The sequence below is a fragment of the Tasmannia lanceolata genome, unplaced genomic scaffold (genome assembly GCF_043159265.1).
Source record: "Tasmannia lanceolata isolate RefF3 unplaced genomic scaffold, GAP_Taslan_0.1 ptg000037l, whole genome shotgun sequence".
Lineage (NCBI taxonomy): Eukaryota > Viridiplantae > Streptophyta > Magnoliopsida > Canellales > Winteraceae > Tasmannia > Tasmannia lanceolata.
Genome location: NW_027518714.1, coordinates 39,388,787 through 39,407,529, shown reverse-complemented (window position 1 = coordinate 39,407,529; position 18,743 = coordinate 39,388,787).

Here is an 18,743-nt window from a genome sequence, read left to right as displayed (position 1 = left end):
ATGTTTTATAAAGTTCATAAAATAAGAAGCTGTCTATTTTTTCAATCTCCATCCTTCATCAGCTAAATCTAAGATTCAATACCCTCTGATTCTCAACCCAAAACGTGGCTAGAAGTTGCTTGCAATCATCTCTAGGGTTTCAATACCATAAAAGGTGGTCCTTCATCAACTAAATCTAAGTTTCAATACCATCTCATCCTCACCTCAAAACATTGCTAAAAGCTCTTTGACACCATCTCTAGGGTTTACTAAGTATAAAAGTTTGATGTTTTATAAAGTTTCTAAAATAGGAAACTTTTTTTTCTTTCAATCTCCATCATTCAGCAACTAAATCTAAGATCCAGTACCCTCTCATTCTCATCTCAAAACATTGCTAAAAGCTCCTTGACACCGTCTCTGGAGTTTCAAATGTCTAAAAGATGGATGTTTTATAAAGTTTCGAAAATAAGAAACTTTCTATTTTTTCAATCTCCATCCGTCATCACCTATATCTAAGATTCAATACCATCTAATCATCAATCCAAAACTTGGCTAAAAGCTCATTGACACCATCTCTAGGGTCAGCTATGTCTAAACGATGGATGTTATATAAACTTTCTATTTTTTCAATCTCCATCCTTTATCAACAAAATCCAAGATCCAATACCATCAAATCCTCATCTCAAAACATGACTGAAAGCTCCTTAACACCATCTCTAGGATTTCCTATGTCTAAAAGATGGATATTTTATAGAGTTTCTAAAAGAAGAAACTTTCTACTTTTTCAATCTCCGTCTTCCATCAACTAAATCTAATCCCAAAACTTGGCTAAAAGCTCTTCGACACCATCTCGAGGGTCTCTTATGTCTAAAAGATGGATGTTTTAGAGTTTCTAAAATAAGAAACTTTCTTTTTTTTAATTCAATATCCTCTATCAAGTAAATCTATGATTCAATACCATCTCATCATCTTCTACAAACTTGGCTAAAAGCTTCTTTACACCACATCTAGGGTTTTCTATGTGTAAAAGATGGATGTTTTATAAAGTTTCTAAAGTAAGAAATTTTGTAATTTTTCAATCTCCATCCTTCATCAACTAAATCTATGATTCAATACTACCTAATCATAATCTCAAAACTCAGCGAAAAGCACTTCGACGCCATATCTAGGGTTTACAAAAAGTAAAAGATTCATATTTATAAAGTTTCTTATTTAAGAAACTTTTTATTTCTTCAATCTCTATCCTTCAGCAACTAAATCTAAGATTCAATACCCTCTCATCCTAATCTTAAAACTTGGCAAAAAACTCCTTGACACCATCTCTAGGGTTTCTTATGTCCAAAAGCTGGATGATTTATAAAGTTTTTAGAATAAGAAGCTTTCTATTTTTTCAATCTCGATTCTTCATCAGCTAAATCTAAGATTCAATACCCTCTGATTCTCAACCCAAAACGTGGCTAGAAATTGGTTGACATCATCTCTAGGGTTTCAATACCATAAAAGGTGGTCCTTCATCAACTAAATCTAGGTTTCAAAACCATCTCTTCCTCACCTCAAAACATGGCTAAAAGCTCATGTACACCATCTCTAGGGTCTCCTATGGCTAAAAATTGATGTTTTAAAAAGTTTTTAAAATAAGAAACTTTCTATTTTTTCAATCTTCTTACTTTATCAACTAAATCTAAGATTCAATACCATCTCGTCTTGATCTCAAAACTTGGCAAATAGCTTATTAACACTATCTCGAGGATTTCTCACGTCTAAAAGATGGATGTTTTATAAAGTTTCTAAAATAATAAACTTTCTATTTCTTCAATCTCCATCCTTCATCAACTAAATCTAAGATTCAATACCATCTAATCCTCATCTCAAAATGTTGCTAAAAGCTCTTTGACACCATCTCTAGGGTTTACTGAGTATAAAAGTTTGATGTTTTATAAAGTTTCTAAAATAGGAAACTTTTTTTTCTTTCAATCTCCATCATTCAGCAACTAAATCTGAGATTCAGTACCCTCTCATTCTCATCTCAAAACTTTGGTAAAAGCTCCTTCACAGCATCTCTCGACTTTCCAATGTCTAAAAGATGGATGTTTTATAAAGATACTAAAATAAGAAACTTTCTATTTTTTCAATCTCCATCCTTCATCAGCTAAATCTAAGATTCAATACCATCTCATCATCAATCCAAAACTTGGCTAAAAGCTCATTGACACCATCTCTAGGGTCAGCTATGTCTAGACGATGGATGTTATATAAACTTTCTATTTTTTCAATCTCCATCCTTTATCAACAAAATCCAAGATCCAATACCATCACATCCTCATCTCAAAACTTGACTGAAAGCTCCTTAACACCATCTCTAGGATTTCCTATGTCTAAAAGATGGATATTTTAGAAAGTTTCTAAAACAGGAAACTTTCTCCTTTTTCAATCTCCATCTTCCATCAACAAAATCTAAGATTTAAACCCATCTCATCATCATCATCCCAAAACTTGGCTAAAAGCTCTTCGACTCCATCTCCAATGTCTCTTATGTAAAAAAGATGGAAGTTTTAGAGTTTCTAAAATAAGAAACTTTCTATTTTTTAATTCAATATCCTCTATCAACTAAATCTAAGATTCAATACCATCTCATCCTCTTCTACAAACTTGGCTAAAAGCTTCTTTACACCATATCTAGGGTTTTCTATGTCTAAAAGATGGATGTTTTATAAAGTTTCTAAAGGAAGAAACTTTGTAATTTTTCAATCTCCATCCTTCATCAACTAAATCTATGATTCAATACCATCTAATCCTCATATCAAAACTTAGCTAAAAGCACTCCGACGCCATATGTAAGGTTTACAAAAAGTAAAAGATAGATATTTCTAAAGTTTCTAAAAGAAGAAACTTTTTATTTCTTCAATCTCTATCCTTCAGCAACTAAATCTAAGATTCAATACCCTCTCATCATAATCTTAAAACTTGGCAAAAAACTCCTTGGCACCATCTCTAGGGCTTCTTATGTCCAAAATATGGATGTTTTATAAAGTTTCTAGAATAAGAAGCTTTCTATTTTTTCAATCTCCATCCTTCATCAGCTAAATCTAAGATTCGATACCCTCTGATTCTCAACCCAAAACGTGGCTAGAAGTTGGTTGACATCATCTCTAGGGTTTCAATACCCTAAAAGGTGGTCCCTTCATCAACTAAATCTAAGTTTCAATACCATCTCATCCTCACCTTAAAACATGGCTAAAAGCTCCTTCACACCTTCTCTAGAGTCTCCTATGGCTAAAAATTGATGTTTTGAAAAGTTTCTAAAATAAGAAACTTTCTATTTTTTCAATCTTCTTACTTTATCAACTATATCTAAGATTCAATACCATCTCGTCATGATCTCAAAACTTGGCGAAAATCTTATTAACACTATCTCGAGAATTTCCCACATCTAAAAGATGGATGTTTTATAAAGTTTCTAAAATATTAAACTTTCTATTTCTTCAATCTCCATCCTTCATCAACTAAATCTAAGATTCAATACCATCTAATCCTCATCTCAAAATGTTGCTAAAAGCTCTTTGACACCATCTCTAGGGTTTACTAAGTATAAAAGTTTGATGTTTCATAAGTTTCTAAAATAAGAAACTTTTTTTTCTTTCAATCTCCATCATTCAGGAACTAAATCTAAGATCCAGTACCCTCTCATTCTCATCTCAAAACTTTGCTAAAAGCTCCTTGACACCATCTCTCGAGTTTCCAATGTCTAAAAGATGGATGTTTTATAAACTTTCTATAATAAGAAACTTTCTATTTTTTCAATCTCCATCCGTCATCACCTATATCTAAGATTCAATACCATCTAATCATCAATCCAAAACTTGGCTAAAAGCTCATTGACACCATCTCTAGGGTCAGCTATGTCTGTACGATGGATGTTATATAAACTTTCTATTTTTTCAATCTCCATCCTTTATCAACAAAATCTAAGATCCAATACCATCAAATCCTAATCTCAAAACATGACTGAAAGCTCCTTAACACCATCTCTAGGATTTCCTATGTCTAAAAGATGGATATTTTATAGAGTTTCTAAAAGAAGAAACTTTCTACTTTTTCAATCTCCGTCTTCCATCAACTAAATCTAAGATTTAAAACCATCTCATCATCATCCCAAAACTTGGCTAAAAGCTCTTCGACACCATCTCGAGGGTCTCTTATGTCTAAAAGATGGATGTTTTAGAGTTTCTAAAATAAGAAACTTTCTTTTTTTTAATTCAATATCCTCTATCAAGTAAATCTATGATTCAATACCATCTCATCATCTTCTACAAACTTGGCTAAAAGCTTCTTTACACCACATCTAGGGTTTTCTATGTTTAAAAGATGGATGTTTTATAAAGTTTCTAAAATAAGAAACTTTGTAATTTTTCAATCTCCATCCTTCATCAACTAAATCAATGATTTAATACCATCTAATCCTCATCTAAAAACTTAGCTAAACGCACTTCGCCACCATATATTGGGTTTACAAAAAGTAAAAGATTGATATTTATAAAATTTCTAAAATAAGAAACTTTTTATTTCTACAATCTCTATTCTTCAGCAACTAAATCTAAGATTCAATACCCTCTCATCCATATCTTAAAACTTGGCAAAAAACTCCATGCCACCATCTCTAGGGTTTCTTATTACCAAAAGATGGATGTTTTATAAAGTTCATAAAATAAGAAGCTGTCTATTTTTTCAATCTCCATCCTTCATCAGCTAAATCTAAGATTCAATACCCTCTGATTCTCAACCCAAAACGTGGCTAGAAGTTGCTTGCAATCATCTCTAGGGTTTCAATACCATAAAAGGTGGTCCTTCATCAACTAAATCTAAGTTTCAATACCATCTCATCCTCACCTCAAAACATTGCTAAAAGCTCTTTGACACCATCTCTAGGGTTTACTAAGTATAAAAGTTTGATGTTTTATAAAGTTTCTAAAATAGGAAACTTTTTTTTCTTTCAATCTCCATCATTCAGCAACTAAATCTAAGATCCAGTACCCTCTCATTCTCATCTCAAAACATTGCTAAAAGCTCCTTGACACCGTCTCTGGAGTTTCAAATGTCTAAAAGATGGATGTTTTATAAAGTTTCGAAAATAAGAAACTTTCTATTTTTTCAATCTCCATCCGTCATCACCTATATCTAAGATTCAATACCATCTAATCATCAATCCAAAACTTGGCTAAAAGCTCATTGACACCATCTCTAGGGTCAGCTATGTCTAAACGATGGATGTTATATAAACTTTCTATTTTTTCAATCTCCATCCTTTATCAACAAAATCCAAGATCCAATACCATCAAATCCTCATCTCAAAACATGACTGAAAGCTCCTTAACACCATCTCTAGGATTTCCTATGTCTAAAAGATGGATATTTTATAGAGTTTCTAAAAGAAGAAACTTTCTACTTTTTCAATCTCCGTCTTCCATCAACTAAATCTAATCCCAAAACTTGGCTAAAAGCTCTTCGACACCATCTCGAGGGTCTCTTATGTCTAAAAGATGGATGTTTTAGAGTTTCTAAAATAAGAAACTTTCTTTTTTTTAATTCAATATCCTCTATCAAGTAAATCTATGATTCAATACCATCTCATCATCTTCTACAAACTTGGCTAAAAGCTTCTTTACACCACATCTAGGGTTTTCTATGTGTAAAAGATGGATGTTTTATAAAGTTTCTAAAGTAAGAAATTTTGTAATTTTTCAATCTCCATCCTTCATCAACTAAATCTATGATTCAATACTACCTAATCATAATCTCAAAACTCAGCGAAAAGCACTTCGACGCCATATCTAGGGTTTACAAAAAGTAAAAGATTCATATTTATAAAGTTTCTTATTTAAGAAACTTTTTATTTCTTCAATCTCTATCCTTCAGCAACTAAATCTAAGATTCAATACCCTCTCATCCTAATCTTAAAACTTGGCAAAAAACTCCTTGACACCATCTCTAGGGTTTCTTATGTCCAAAAGCTGGATGATTTATAAAGTTTTTAGAATAAGAAGCTTTCTATTTTTTCAATCTCGATTCTTCATCAGCTAAATCTAAGATTCAATACCCTCTGATTCTCAACCCAAAACGTGGCTAGAAATTGGTTGACATCATCTCTAGGGTTTCAATACCATAAAAGGTGGTCCTTCATCAACTAAATCTAGGTTTCAAAACCATCTCTTCCTCACCTCAAAACATGGCTAAAAGCTCATGTACACCATCTCTAGGGTCTCCTATGGCTAAAAATTGATGTTTTAAAAAGTTTTTAAAATAAGAAACTTTCTATTTTTTCAATCTTCTTACTTTATCAACTAAATCTAAGATTCAATACCATCTCGTCTTGATCTCAAAACTTGGCAAATAGCTTATTAACACTATCTCGAGGATTTCTCACGTCTAAAAGATGGATGTTTTATAAAGTTTCTAAAATAATAAACTTTCTATTTCTTCAATCTCCATCCTTCATCAACTAAATCTAAGATTCAATACCATCTAATCCTCATCTCAAAATGTTGCTAAAAGCTCTTTGACACCATCTCTAGGGTTTACTGAGTATAAAAGTTTGATGTTTTATAAAGTTTCTAAAATAGGAAACTTTTTTTTCTTTCAATCTCCATCATTCAGCAACTAAATCTGAGATTCAGTACCCTCTCATTCTCATCTCAAAACTTTGGTAAAAGCTCCTTCACAGCATCTCTCGACTTTCCAATGTCTAAAAGATGGATGTTTTATAAAGATACTAAAATAAGAAACTTTCTATTTTTTCAATCTCCATCCTTCATCAGCTAAATCTAAGATTCAATACCATCTCATCATCAATCCAAAACTTGGCTAAAAGCTCATTGACACCATCTCTAGGGTCAGCTATGTCTAGACGATGGATGTTATATAAACTTTCTATTTTTTCAATCTCCATCCTTTATCAACAAAATCCAAGATCCAATACCATCACATCCTCATCTCAAAACTTGACTGAAAGCTCCTTAACACCATCTCTAGGATTTCCTATGTCTAAAAGATGGATATTTTAGAAAGTTTCTAAAACAGGAAACTTTCTCCTTTTTCAATCTCCATCTTCCATCAACAAAATCTAAGATTTAAACCCATCTCATCATCATCATCCCAAAACTTGGCTAAAAGCTCTTCGACTCCATCTCCAATGTCTCTTATGTAAAAAAGATGGAAGTTTTAGAGTTTCTAAAATAAGAAACTTTCTATTTTTTAATTCAATATCCTCTATCAACTAAATCTAAGATTCAATACCATCTCATCCTCTTCTACAAACTTGGCTAAAAGCTTCTTTACACCATATCTAGGGTTTTCTATGTCTAAAAGATGGATGTTTTATAAAGTTTCTAAAGGAAGAAACTTTGTAATTTTTCAATCTCCATCCTTCATCAACTAAATCTATGATTCAATACCATCTAATCCTCATATCAAAACTTAGCTAAAAGCACTCCGACGCCATATGTAAGGTTTACAAAAAGTAAAAGATAGATATTTCTAAAGTTTCTAAAAGAAGAAACTTTTTATTTCTTCAATCTCTATCCTTCAGCAACTAAATCTAAGATTCAATACCCTCTCATCATAATCTTAAAACTTGGCAAAAAACTCCTTGGCACCATCTCTAGGGCTTCTTATGTCCAAAATATGGATGTTTTATAAAGTTTCTAGAATAAGAAGCTTTCTATTTTTTCAATCTCCATCCTTCATCAGCTAAATCTAAGATTCGATACCCTCTGATTCTCAACCCAAAACGTGGCTAGAAGTTGGTTGACATCATCTCTAGGGTTTCAATACCCTAAAAGGTGGTCCCTTCATCAACTAAATCTAAGTTTCAATACCATCTCATCCTCACCTTAAAACATGGCTAAAAGCTCCTTCACACCTTCTCTAGAGTCTCCTATGGCTAAAAATTGATGTTTTGAAAAGTTTCTAAAATAAGAAACTTTCTATTTTTTCAATCTTCTTACTTTATCAACTATATCTAAGATTCAATACCATCTCGTCATGATCTCAAAACTTGGCGAAAATCTTATTAACACTATCTCGAGAATTTCCCACATCTAAAAGATGGATGTTTTATAAAGTTTCTAAAATATTAAACTTTCTATTTCTTCAATCTCCATCCTTCATCAACTAAATCTAAGATTCAATACCATCTAATCCTCATCTCAAAATGTTGCTAAAAGCTCTTTGACACCATCTCTAGGGTTTACTAAGTATAAAAGTTTGATGTTTCATAAGTTTCTAAAATAAGAAACTTTTTTTTCTTTCAATCTCCATCATTCAGGAACTAAATCTAAGATCCAGTACCCTCTCATTCTCATCTCAAAACTTTGCTAAAAGCTCCTTGACACCATCTCTCGAGTTTCCAATGTCTAAAAGATGGATGTTTTATAAACTTTCTATAATAAGAAACTTTCTATTTTTTCAATCTCCATCCGTCATCACCTATATCTAAGATTCAATACCATCTAATCATCAATCCAAAACTTGGCTAAAAGCTCATTGACACCATCTCTAGGGTCAGCTATGTCTGTACGATGGATGTTATATAAACTTTCTATTTTTTCAATCTCCATCCTTTATCAACAAAATCTAAGATCCAATACCATCAAATCCTAATCTCAAAACATGACTGAAAGCTCCTTAACACCATCTCTAGGATTTCCTATGTCTAAAAGATGGATATTTTATAGAGTTTCTAAAAGAAGAAACTTTCTACTTTTTCAATCTCCGTCTTCCATCAACTAAATCTAAGATTTAAAACCATCTCATCATCATCCCAAAACTTGGCTAAAAGCTCTTCGACACCATCTCGAGGGTCTCTTATGTCTAAAAGATGGATGTTTTAGAGTTTCTAAAATAAGAAACTTTCTTTTTTTTAATTCAATATCCTCTATCAAGTAAATCTATGATTCAATACCATCTCATCATCTTCTACAAACTTGGCTAAAAGCTTCTTTACACCACATCTAGGGTTTTCTATGTTTAAAAGATGGATGTTTTATAAAGTTTCTAAAATAAGAAACTTTGTAATTTTTCAATCTCCATCCTTCATCAACTAAATCAATGATTTAATACCATCTAATCCTCATCTAAAAACTTAGCTAAACGCACTTCGCCACCATATATTGGGTTTACAAAAAGTAAAAGATTGATATTTATAAAATTTCTAAAATAAGAAACTTTTTATTTCTACAATCTCTATTCTTCAGCAACTAAATCTAAGATTCAATACCCTCTCATCCATATCTTAAAACTTGGCAAAAAACTCCATGCCACCATCTCTAGGGTTTCTTATTACCAAAAGATGGATGTTTTATAAAGTTCATAAAATAAGAAGCTGTCTATTTTTTCAATCTCCATCCTTCATCAGCTAAATCTAAGATTCAATACCCTCTGATTCTCAACCCAAAACGTGGCTAGAAGTTGCTTGCAATCATCTCTAGGGTTTCAATACCATAAAAGGTGGTCCTTCATCAACTAAATCTAAGTTTCAATACCATCTCATCCTCACCTCAAAACATTGCTAAAAGCTCTTTGACACCATCTCTAGGGTTTACTAAGTATAAAAGTTTGATGTTTTATAAAGTTTCTAAAATAGGAAACTTTTTTTTCTTTCAATCTCCATCATTCAGCAACTAAATCTAAGATCCAGTACCCTCTCATTCTCATCTCAAAACTTTGCTAAAAGCTCCTTGACACCGTCTCTGGAGTTTCAAATGTCTAAAAGATGGATGTTTTATAAAGTTTCGAAAATAAGAAACTTTCTATTTTTTCAATCTCCATCCGTCATCACCTATATCTAAGATTCAATACCATCTAATCATCAATCCAAAACTTGGCTAAAAGCTCATTGACACCATCTCTAGGGTCAGCTATGTCTAAACGATGGATGTTATATAAACTTTCTATTTTTTCAATCTCCATCCTTTATCAACAAAATCCAAGATCCAATACCATCAAATCCTCATCTCAAAACATGACTGAAAGCTCCTTAACACCATCTCTAGGATTTCCTATGTCTAAAAGATGGATATTTTATAGAGTTTCTAAAAGAAGAAACTTTCTACTTTTTCAATCTCCGTCTTCCATCAACTAAATCTAATCCCAAAACTTGGCTAAAAGCTCTTCGACACCATCTCGAGGGTCTCTTATGTCTAAAAGATTGATGTTTTAGAGTTTCTAAAATAAGAAACTTTCTTTTTTTTAATTCAATATCCTCTATCAAGTAAATCTATGATTCAATACCATCTCATCATCTTCTACAAACTTGGCTAAAAGCTTCTTTACACCACATTTAGGGTTTTCTATGTTTAAAAGATGGATGTTTTATAAAGTTTCTAAAATAAGAAACTTTGTAATTTTTCAATCTCCATCATTCATCAACTAAATCAATGATTTAATACCATCTAATCCTCATCTAAAAACTTAGCTAAAAGCACTTCGACACCATATATTGGGTTTACAAAAAGTAAAAGAATGATATTTATAAAATTTCTAAAATAAGAAACTTTTTATTTCTTCAATCTCTATTCTTCAGCAACTAAATATAAGATTCAATACCCTCTCATCCTTATCTTAAAACTTGGCAAAAAACTCCATGACACCATCTCTAGGGTTTCTTATTATCAAAAGATGGATGTTTTATAAAGTTCATAAAATAAGAAGCTGTCTATTTTTTCAATCTCCATCCTTCATCAGGTAAATCTAAGATTCAATACCCTCTGATTCTCAACCCAAAACGTGGCTAGAAGTTGCTTGCAATCATCTCTAGGGTTTCAATACCATACAAGGTGGTCCTTCATCAACTAAATCTAAGTTTCAATACCATCTCATCCTCACCTCAAAACATTGCTAAAAGCTCTTTGACACCATCTCTAGGGTTTACTAAGTATAAAAATTTGATGTTTTATAAAGTTTCTAAAATAGGAAACTTTTTTTTCTTTCAATCTCCATCATTCAGCAACTAAATCTAAGATTCAGTACCCTCTCAATCTCATCTCAAAACTTTGCTAAAAGCTCCTTGACACCATCTCTCGAGTTTCAAATGTCTAAAAGATGGATGTTTTATAAAGTTTCTAAAATAAGAAACTTTCTATTTTTTCAATCTCCATCTGTCATCACCTATATCTAAGATTCAATACCATCTAATCATCAATCTAAAACTTGGCTAAAAGCTCATTGACACCATCTCTAGGGTCAGCTATGTCTAAACGATGGATGTTATATAAACTTTTTATTTTTTCAATCTCCATCCTTTATCAACAAAATCCAGGATCCAATACCATCACATCCTCATCTCAAAACCTGACTGAAAGCTCCTTAACACCATCTCTAGGATTTCCTATGTCTAAAAGATGGATATTTTATAAAGTTTCTAAAACAAGAAACTTTCTACTTTTTCATTCTCCATCTTCCATCAACTAAATCTAACATTTAAAACCATCTCATCATCATCCCAAAACTTGGCTAAAATCCCTTTGACACCATCTCCAGGGTCTCTTATGTCTAAAAGATGGATGTTTTAGAGTTTCTAAAATAAGAAACTTTCTATTTTTTAATTCAATATCCTCTATCAACTAAATCTAAGATTCAATACCATCTCATCCTCTTCTACAAACTTGGTTAAAAGCTTCTTTACACCACATCTAGTGTTTTCTATGTCTAAAAGATTGATGTTTTATAAAGTTTCTAAAATGAGAAACATTGTAATTTTTCAATCTCCATCCTTCATCAACTAAATCTATGATTCAATACCACCTAATCCTCATCTCAAAACTTAGCTAAAAGCACTTCGACGCCTTGTCTAGGGTTTACAAAAAGTAAAAGATTAATATTTATAAAGTTTCTAAAAGAAGAAACTTTTATTTCTTCAATCTCTATCCTTCAGCAACTAAATCTAAGATTCAATACCCTCTCATCCTAATCTTAAAACTTGGCAAAAAACTCCGTCACACCATCTCTAGGGTTTCTTATGTCCAAAAGATGGATTTTTTCTAAAGTTTCTAGAAGAAGAAGCTTTCTATTTTTTCAATCTCCATCCTTCATCAGCTAAATCTAAGATTCAATACCCTCTGATTCTCAACCCAAAACGTGGCTAGAAGTTGGTTGACTGATCTCTAGGGTTTAAATACCATAAAAGGTGGTCCTTCATCAACTAAATCTAAGTTTCAATACCATCTCATCCTCACCTCAAAACATGGATAAAAGCTCCTTGACACCATCTCTAGGGTCTCCTATGGCTAAAAATTGATGTTTTGAAAAGTTTCTAAAATAAGAAACTTTCTATTTTTTCAATCTTCTTACTTTATCAACTAAATCTAAGATTCAATACCATCTCGTCCTGATCTCAAAACTTGGCAAAAAGCTTATTAACACTATTGTGGACCCCGATACGAGAGAGGCGGCGGGGGACGTGCCCCACGCGCTAACAGTCTCAGGATCATCCACGTGAATGGAGAGCTCTACCAAGGAACTCTCGAAAGAATGTGCCCCTCACAGCATGAGTGGCGATAAAAGGTGAGATACCTCTCGATTCGGGGACTAGCCCAGATTCGAGGCGTACCTTAAACAAAGAAGAGTCGCCATCCAAGGAAGTGGGCCAAGGATCCCATACTATGCTCTGTTGCAACGGATAACTAGAGATTATAAAAGAAAGGTTCGTGCCTGGTTACGAATTTGGAAGGTCTAAAGAGCACCTCATCCGCCCAAGTGCAAGCACCTGGTCTCTTATGCCATTTATTATTGATTTTGAAGAGTTTTGGGCGAAAGTCATATGAAATAGGAACGAATATCTCCGAGAAGACGTCTATCTGATCATGCATGTCTCGGAGATGAATAATAAGCACACATAAAAGAAATGAAAGAAGTGTCGCCTAAGAATAACTAGGTTATGAGTGTCATACCTAATTGGTGTATGAGTTTTGGTGTGCAAACACATGCATGCTACAGCTAAAGGTATAGGATCTGTACATGAAAGTAAGAAAACACAGCAAAACACACAACACAATTCAATTCTATACATGACTGGACAAAATGAGTCCTAACTCTAATGCGACCTGACTCGGACCAAGATGGCCGTCCATCCCAGCTGCTCTACGTATCCCGGCCTCGGGAAGAATCGGAGTCAACGTAGTTCGATGCCCTATTCCAACCTACTATGCCTAACCATCTAGAACCGCTATCCTAGACTCAATTCCACTAGACTCGACTGATTTTTAAAGCTTTTTTGTACAATTGCTTAAGTTCATGTGAGATGTAATTTTTAGGACTCTATATGCCCTAACTAATGCAAGTTGGTTAGCCTTAAGCTAATGCAGGTGGGCCCTACATCCTATGTGTAACTAGGCTGTGCAACCTAATGAAAACCATGGGCTGACTATATGCTTCCTAGTCTAGCCATCGGTTCAACTAAATGTCTAACCGATCGACTCGAGGCCTCCTAACTCTAGGGACACTCACACGATAGGACACACCATATCAACAAATAAAGACAGACTCCTAACTCTAAAACACCCTAAATGTCTTAGACAGAATCCTAACTCTAGGGGAAGATCCTTTTGAAAAAGATTTTGAAGAATTTTTGTATTTTTGGAGAGTTTGAAATGTTTATTTTTAAAGGTTTGGCTGGACTTGGGATGTGGATCCCAAGCTGCACTACGTACCCTGTTGAAAGGGATCAAGCCAACGTAGTTTGGAACAGAATTCCTAACTACTCTCCTAAGGACTCAAGACTTTTGAGATTTTTGGATTTTGAAATGTTTTTGATGTTTTGGTTGTTTTATAGTGTTTTTTTTTAGTTTTTGACACAAGATGACTGAATCCTATCATCATAAGGGGAGGATAAACTTCTGAATATCCCGCAAAGGTTGGACAGCATCCTATGCTTTGCGGGGAAAACATGACGGAAACACGACTCTGCAAGGGTTGGACAGCATCCTATACCTTGCAAGAGCGGATAGAAAAAAAATGATATGATGAGAGGTTGGAAAGAAATCTAACCCCTATGATGATAAGACAGACTCTTGAAAGACTGATTCTCTGACTAAGGACAGACATCCTATGCTAAAGGACTGACTCCTATACGAAAGGACTGATTCCTAATGCACAACCCTAAGAGGGAAGGTGCCAATGAGACTAGGCCAGTCTCCTAAAAGAAAAGGAGACGAGAAGGGTGTTAGTGAGACTAGGCAAGTCTCCTAAACACAGAGATAGGCTCCAAGTAACCTTATCATTGCCCTTGCAATGATAAGAAGAGATACGGTAAACAAACAGACCAAGTTGGTCTTGAACTAATAGGGGTGTTCTATTTGAGACTTGGATTGTCTTATATGTATGACTCGCTAATGAGACAAAACTTGTCTCCAAAGGATTTGATTATGTTTTCGTGAGACATAGCTGGTCTCGCTAAAAGGGTTGGCGCTCTAATGAGACAAAGCCTGTCTCTAAACGGGTTTGACATTAATGCTGAGACATAGATTGTCTACCTAAAATGGGTAGGCTCCAACTAGCACTATCATTACCCTTGCAATGAGAGGGGATTCTAATTTTTAAGGAATGAACATCTTAAAGACTAAGCAAGTCTTTCAAACAAAAGAGGGGAGACAAAGAGGGGTGTCAATGAGACTAAGCAAGTCTCCTAATGATGGGCTTGGGATGACTCATTCATCGCATGCATAACATAATTATTCAATGATTAGTTATTGTACAGGGATAAAAAAAAATTAGATATTTTTATGATCATATTCAACTATTGATATTTATATGATTCAAATTATCTATCCTAAACACAGAATTATCTCTCAATCTGAATGACCATTCTAGCACATATAATCTCTTCAGACAAAAGGACATAGGAATCATTACATTCGTATGGTCTGCTGTTATCAATATAGTATTCAACCAAATGTTATTCTTATAGGAAACCAAAAGTACAACTATAAGGCTTTTAAATGATATCCAATGCAAACTTAGAATTATCACAATTTATAAGGATCATTAAATTTCTGCCAATACTTTTGAAGCTGGAGAAATTAACTTAAATCTCAAAAGCTATCAACTCACACATATCTTATTAGAACAATAATGAAATAATCAGATCATTCATCATAAGAAAATAACCTGAAATAAAGCTTACAACAAGAACATATTACAAAGATACTCTAAAAAAAAATGATGGTATCATTATGTTTTGGCAACTGCACTACCTCATCCAATCGGTTGACATTCAAATTTCCAGCAAATAATCTCTACAGCTCTTAGAATAATGCTCCTATGTTATGATTTTTATCAGAATTTGGGCAAAAAATACATTTTGTTCAAGAGTACATTATAACCTGAAACTGAAATGGGCAAAAGGAAAAACACAGGTTCTCATTTATGCAAACATATAAGAGGAGACCACACTTCAAATGGGTGCCACTTTTTGCAACACAAGAGGGGCAAGTTTCAGCATATTTTTGATAAAAAAAAAAATGATAGTATGAACATAAGATATTATCCCAATTGTCAGCACGTACGAAAGAATGTCAATGTCCAAATGATATGCAGGAAGCAAATTGTTCATCATGTATTTATCTATTTGGCTATTATATAAGAAAAAAAAAACAATTTCTATGAGGTAAATGTGCTAAAAAATAAATGAAATACATAGGTGTAATTATTAAAAGCAAGGCTATAAAAGACAGTTGCCAAAATGAAATAGAAACTTTCGGATATCAAAAGAAAATAAGGGGTTACCATAATCAAAGGTATGAGCTCTTGATCAAAGAGTGTGTGAGGGCTGCTATGGATTTAATTGCGGACTTGTATTTTGTAAAAACAAGGCCAAACTATGGACTAAACTATACCAAAACAGGGCTGAGATGGGTACAGATTTGCGCCAAAACTGGGGCCAAACTAAAGACAGATTTGTGGACAGATTTTGTGTAAAAACGGGGACAGATTCAGGGTCTGAACTAGACAGAAAATTGGGACATATTTGAGTGCTGAAATGAGCAGAAAAAATTGGGACAGATTTAAGTGCTGAAATGGGGAAAATTGTGTTGAAACAAGGCAGCAATGGGGTGGAAACTGTACAGATTTTGTGTCAAAAAAAAAAAAAACTGGGCTGAAATGGATTGAACTGTGCGCAAAATAGGACTGGTTCGTTACACCAGGATGGGGGCTGTAAATGTCAAAGTTTAAGGGCTGCTGATATTAAAAATATGTAGGGACTGGCATTATCAAAATGTGTGTGGGCTGTTATCTCTTAGTATCAAATTAATAAAATCAAAGCCATACATGCTTAAAAATGATCAATCATTACAATAGATTATTGAACAGGGGCAGCAGTTATGCATGTAAGACAACAGTTATGTCATATGTGCACAATATCAAACAGCAAGCGATAGAGTACAGCAGTTATGTGCACAATATCAAACAGCAAGCCCATATTATAATTGAAGTTATAAGGTTTAAATAATCTATGAGATTCACTCAAACAGCTATATCATAAATCGATGCAATTCAAATAATCAAATAATATATGCTAACTTGACCTCTCTAACATACCATCTTATGGCAGATTTCTATAGTTTTCAGATAATCACCTTAAATTATACATTCGATGAATATAGGTAACTAACTATCATAAATAAGCTTTTACAAAGTATAACAGTAGTCTAATCATTTACATCACAGTCGAAAAGTTATTATATTAATCCAAATATTAAGTAGAGCTACTGTTCTTCTAAAAAATTAATTATCACAAATCCTGAATACACAACTAAACCTTCTCCCAATAGGCCTTAAAAATTGGAATTAAGCATTGTTGCACCTACCTGATTCTAAAGGCTAATCTATTTCATCCATTCTATCGGGCCTAATATAAAAGAACCATTTCACTGAATTGAGTTTATAAAAAAATTCCAATTAAATGAAAAATAAGAAGGTATATTTTTAAACAACGTTGCTGTATATGCAAAAATAAAGTTCTAAAGCCATTATGTCTCATAATTATGAATTGACCGACATTCACTCTAGCAATTTAGCTTAATAAACTACTCCATGTACAACCAATTGTATGTATAAATCCAAAACCAAACCTCAACCCAAATAATATACAAAATGCGATTCTACATAAGTTCAGTATAGGAGCTCTTTTCCAATAACACAGGCCAAGGAATTTAGAAATTGTTTTGGTTCTATAATACAACTCTTACACCTGTGTTTCATTTATTAAGCATATCTTAACTTACCACCATAACGTGTAGTTTATTTAGGAAAACCAAATCAATTAAAGCATGCCACTGATAACATGATTCTAACCAGAATCATTGAAAAACAGGTACATTTTCATACCATAACTGATAACTTGAGGCTCTTCAATTTCTATAATATGCAATAATACTAGTGTATTTAAATAATATTTAGCTTATGAACAAGAAAACCCTTCCTGGACAAATGGAGTATTAGCAGGCACTATAAATATGTACATTTACAGACATATGTATATATACAAACATACAAACACAAATACACTCGCACACACACCCTATAACTTTTTTACACTCTCATTGTTTTTTATCTCTCACTCCTAAACCTTTTTTTTTTTAAATCATTATATTTCTTGCCTCAGCCATTTCACCAAATAGGTAGTAAGCAAGAATTTCATTTCAGCACAGTACACTATAAAAATTTTCATTATTTGAAAAGACTATAACCACCGCCCACTCATACTAAAGGGGATCAACCTGGACATCACATTGATTCAGTTTTATAAGCGCAAAGCAAATCGAAAAATTAACCCAATGATATGAAAAGGTGGAAATGAGGGACAAATGTGTAGGAGCAGAGGTTATGAATTAACTGGTATAGTAAAACTCAAAAATTTCTAGTGAATAATACCAATGAGCCTATAAATGCTCAGACATATTCTAAAAAAAAAATCATGAAGTATAATCATATCCCAATTGTAAGCACTAGACTAAAAAAAATCTCATAAAGAAAAATGTAAGTACTATCTAATTTTAATGAATATAACTATTTCTATACTTTAACAGATGTTATATAATGGGAACATCATTAAGACAGACTTATATCAGAACATTTAATTCCTTTCTAAAAGATGACATTCAGTTTGTAAAAAAAAAATCAATTCTCAACTATAATGCTTGAAATGGACCAAGAGATAAATAATCAAGATGCTTTTAGCTAAAAAAAAATGCATATCCTTTGTTTATATTGTCAAATAACTGTAAAAAAAATGAACCAGAACCTGATGCAAGGTCAAATATTTAGAATAATTTCACCAAGACAAATACTCACACCATTAAATCTTATGCATATCAAGCAACAATTCCAATCCAATATTCATGTTTAAATGACACCCAGACGCCAGGAGCATGTATCCCAATACAATTTAGATTCAAAGAAACTTTGTATCTTCAAATATCATGAAATCTGAAACACTAAAGGATTTTAAATCTTTTGAAATCAACTAGATTAAAAGATGCAACTTAGAAGTAATTTGGAGTCAAACTTTTGCCAATTAGAACTATGTCTCAAAGAACACCCACTCAAGTATATCACAACAAACCATAGACATTGAGGGAACAAAAGTAGAAACTACCATCACTGAGATTCAGCTATGTCACAACTTAAATAGGCATTTGTAAATGACCACTTGAATATGAACACGCATACAAGCTGTACCCCGTTTCCACACATATACTGACTTATTTTATCCC